This window comes from Rhinopithecus roxellana, chromosome 1, assembly GCF_007565055.1.
Source record: "Rhinopithecus roxellana isolate Shanxi Qingling chromosome 1, ASM756505v1, whole genome shotgun sequence".
NCBI classification, from domain to species: domain Eukaryota; kingdom Metazoa; phylum Chordata; class Mammalia; order Primates; family Cercopithecidae; genus Rhinopithecus; species Rhinopithecus roxellana.
In genome coordinates, this window is record NC_044549.1 from 19548564 (window position 1) to 19553533 (window position 4970).

Below are 4970 nucleotides of genomic sequence, written 5' to 3' on the forward strand. Positions count from 1 at the left end.
CAACCCAATAGCTCTTTCTTGTTATTCTTCATTTGTTTGTTTCATTCATAATAGACTTAATTTTTTTTGGTAGTTAGGCTTACAGAAAAATGAACAGAAAAATGAGCAGAAAATACAGATAGTTTCAATAGGACCCTTGCCCTCTCCCTTCAGTTTCTTCTTTTATTAACATCTTTCATTAGTGTGGCACATCTGTTAGAATTGATAAGCCAATATTAATGCATTACTATTAAATAAAGTCTATAGTTTACACCCAGTTGTACATTCTGTGTTTTTTCAAATGTATAATGCAATGTATCTGGCATTGCTGTATCATATAGAATAGTTGCACTGCCCTAAAAATTTTGTCCCTCCTTCTGACCTCCTGAACCCCTGACAACCACTGATCTTTGTACTATCTTCAATTTTGCCTTTCCCAGAATGTCATATGGTTATATTGATACAGAATATAGCCTTTTCAGATTGACATCTTTTACTTAGCAATATATGTTTAAGGTTCTTCCATGCATTTTCATGTCTTCATGCCTCATTTCTTTTTATTGCTAAATAATTCATCATTATCTAGTTGTACCATAGCTTATTTTTTTTTTTTACTTCCACCTTTTATTTTAGGTTCAGTGGTACATGTGCAGGTTTGTTATATAGGTAAATTGCATGTTGTGGGGGTTTGATATACAGATTATTTCGTCACTCGTGTAATGAACATAGTACCTGAATAGCTTTTGATCCTCTCCCTCCTCCTGCCCTCCATCCTAGTATCTATTGTTCCTTTCTTTGTGTCCATCTGTATGCAATGTTTAGCTCCCACTTATAAGACAGAACATGTGGTATTTGGTTTTCTCTTCCTGCATTAATTTGCTTCGGATAATGGCTTCCACCTCCATCCATGCTTCCACAAAGGACATGATTTCATTCTTTTTTATGGCTGCATAGTATTCCATGTGTACCACGGTTTCTTTATCCATTCACCTATTGAAGGACATCTTGGTTGTTTCCAAATTTGGGAAATTATGAATAAAACTGCTATAAATATTTATGTGCATTTTTTGCATAGATAAAAGTTTTAAACTTATGGATATATACCAAGGAGCATTATCACTGGATCTTGTGGTAAGAGTATGTTTAGGTTTTAAAGAAATTGCCAAAGTGTCTTATGCAGCGACCTGTACCATTTTGCCTGCCTGCCTTCCTTGCTCCCATTTTCTTTCTTTCTTCTCTGAAGACAACTGTATAATGTGGCACTGCATCATCTCTCTCTAACCCAAGGGTGCCACCCTGGTGTTCTGCCGAAGATGCTCTTCCTCTTTTCTTGTGATATATAGTGACCTCTGCTTGCTGTGACCCTACGAGGGGCTTTAAAGTTGGTTTGGAAGGAGGCTGCTTAGGACTGCTGTATCACAAGAATGTAGGTCCTCCCATTCATTCAGGATTGTGACACTTGCTGTGTAATTCAACTGCAGGATGTAGCTTCCCTTCATGAAATCAGCTTAATTGTTGGCAGTATTGGGGACCTTGGAAAATAAAACCGTAAGGTAATGGTGATATTAAGAGGAAAACAGCTAGACGTTTAAAAATATATAGTGCCTGAAGGACACATCCTGAATGCCTACACATTAGAGGTTCCTGTTGGTTGAGGATGGCTAATAGTCTCCCATAGAAAGGAGCCAATGAGGACTCACCAATATTCCAGAATAAGCTTTGGATTTGAAGGTTTGAGGGAGGAGTGAGTTATGAAGGTTTGAGGGAGGAGTGAGTTATGAATATATAAGGAAAGCTCTTATTTCCTTTGCACATGGAACTATTTTATAATTCAGCCTCATGTGTCTCCTAAAGCCTGATAGCTCTCAGTTGACTGTTCTCTGATCTCACAGCTTCCTGCATTCTCCTTCATCCTTCCTCAAAACAATTATGCTCTAGGCATCGAGTAGCAAATTCTCTACTGTTCAGCATGCCATACAATGAGAAGAACAAGGGAGAAGCATTCGTTTCTTGCTTATACCACGGAAGAATTAAGATGGAAAAAATGGGCGTGAGATTCCATGTTTTTCCTTAGGACAGTATTTCCCTCTGCTGGTGAAAGCCTGTAACTTTTTTTATCCCCAGTTAATGTAGCTTTAAAAGAAGTAATCAACCAGGATTGTCATTTGAGTCCATATTCTGGGGGAATCATTTGGTGTTCTCTTGCACATAATGTGTAGTTTTTAGAATCTAACAAACCGCAGTGGAAATGATGTGTTACCTCTTCTTATTTTTTCACATATTCAATTCTAAAATGCCCTTTCCCAAACAATGCTCTGGTGTCTGGGAGAGACTGCATTTATTTCACCAAATGAGCATCTCTCTCTCAGCTTGTGGTTTACTTTCCTCAGAGCCCAATTAATTATAATTTAGAAGGGAACCTCTTTTAATGCTTATCCCTGAACTCTCCTCTTTGTTTCTCCAGAGAATTAATGGTGTAATTGTATTCCATAGAGTTTGGAAATGATAGGTGTCTCGCATCAAATTCAATTGACATAATAAGATCTTGTGATTTTTGTAACCTGAAGCTATTCCACAAATTTCTGTCTTCTGAGGAAGGTTAACTCAGACAGTTCTGGAGAAACTTGGCTGTCATAGTCCCTTACCTGGAAATAGCCCAGAGGAGATTTTGTAATAGACTCAAAGAGGATAACTGAGCCATATAGCACATACACATTTTAACACTAGTATGATTTTTGCATGGATATTTAGCAAACAGAGAAAGGAACAAATGTAAATACAGGGAGAAAAAGGAAATTGGCTTTGGGATTTGATTCATCTCTACATTTTGATGAAGGCAATGGGATAAATAATTAAAACAATGTATTTATAGATGGCTTTTAGAGTATGACCTGAATGCTGTTGCTACTGCGATGGGCTTAGGTGATGTATTATGAACATAAATATTTACCTGTATCCTTAAAACACACTAATAATTATTCCAAGCTTAGCTCCCAATTTATTTTGACAGCTTGAATGTCCTCTTTTTAATTCTGTTTTTATCTGTCTATGTGGGTTTTTTGAATTGAATATTTACTTTCTCATAAAACTAATACTATTTTGGGGAGTCTTAAAAACTAATTTTCAAAAAAGGTAAAACTCATGACTGTCATAGAAACAAAAATGAACAGATGGTAAATATTTTATTCTACTCATTTACCAGTGAGGGAACCAGGGAGATGTTATAGCTGGCTCAGAAGAGAATCTGAAGACCAGACTCATTTATAAATCAGAAATATTAAAATGAATGTGCAAATGGAGGCCAAATTGGTTTTTCCACAGGAAGGGAAGGGAAATCAATTGGACCTTTATTGAACAGGATGGAATTTGCATGTCAATAGGCAAAAATTATTTTGTGTTGTTCCCACTTATCTTCAATTTACAGAGTTGCAAACTAGCTTAAAGACAATAAAATAGTTGAATCAGATAATCCTTAAGATGTCCTCTAAAGTGTAAACTTCCAGTGTAATTTTTCTCCTGCAGAAGAAAATAATTTTCTGTTTGATCCTCTTTCCTCAGTTTTCTTAGAAAAACAGGCAGACGTAAGGCTCTCTCTGCAGCTCCTAAGTTTCTAGATTAGATTCTTCTTGTTATTTCTCTCATACATGCTACAGTGAAGTTAGATAAGAATTTGGATACTTCACATGTGAGATGATCCATAGTCAGGAGTCTTCCCCCCAATGAAGTTTTATTTAACTATGTAAAATATCCAATTTTCTTTGCTTCTTAGTTTGTATTTGTTCTGTTCATTGACTTTTTCTTTCAATTCCATTTAACAAATATTTTTGAATCACTTATCCAGCACCAGCTTTAAGAAAATAGAAGTAAGACAAAGCCTCTGTCCTCAAGAAATCTGAATACAACAGATATGAACTTTGCTTCATATACTCAGAGATGCAAAACATATCAACATACTTTAGTTTCTTTAAATCAAATATATTCTGAATCTGAGACCCAGCCACCTGTTTAGCAGAAAATTTAATCTCATTCATTACCCGTCTTCCTTGGAATCATATGTGAGTCCCAAGGGTTTTATTAAAAAGCTGATGGGTTTATGAAACTATTAACTCAAGACTGAATAGAATAAGAATTACTAACATGGGAATGAATGAACTGGTGAAAGAAGATTATGGTTTTTCCTTGGAACGGTGTTGGTTCTTTAATGCTCTATTTTTTGGATATAAGAAACCCCTTTCTTTTTTCTCATAAACTATCCACAAATTACAATGATTTAGTATATTATACTTCTACAAACAGAAATGAAACATTTATCTTTCTCCTTCCTGATCCCTTCAGAATTCCAAAGCTCTTATTGAATATTCTTATTTTCATGGCAATATATTTACATAAGTTCAATAAGAATCTACCTTTTTTATTCTATCAGGACATAACTGGAAACATTGGTTATATTAACCAAGGCTTTGACTGGAATGTTATATTTAAGAATAATAGGCATAGAATTGGATATGACCAGACAGTTTTAAGGAATTAAGGTTGACTTTATGGAATCAATGCTTAAAAAGCCCTTCTAGAAAAAAATGGCCTGGGAGCTAACTTATAGTGTTTGCAGCATTACATGTGAGTAATGCAGTTTTTATTCAGGCGGGGCTAGGAAACTTAGAGTATTTTGGAGACTTCAGGGAGAGAGGGATTCACCCTAATTGATAGATATTGAAGGTAAAATCTGGTGGCAAGGTCTTGGCTTGGTTTCCTAGTCTTGAGAGGATTTTAGAAGTCTAATCCGAGATTCCTTATGAAAAGTTTCAGCAAAGCAAACTTTTAAGGTCTTTGTGGTCAATTATAGTCTTGCTGCACCTAGGTAAACAATCATGCCAGATCTAATGAGACCAGACTTATTCTGAAGACAAGAATAACCTTACTTTAGTTATCTTTAATCAAAATGAGGGTGACTGTAGCGAGAAATTTTGTATTTTCATGGAAAGCTATATAGC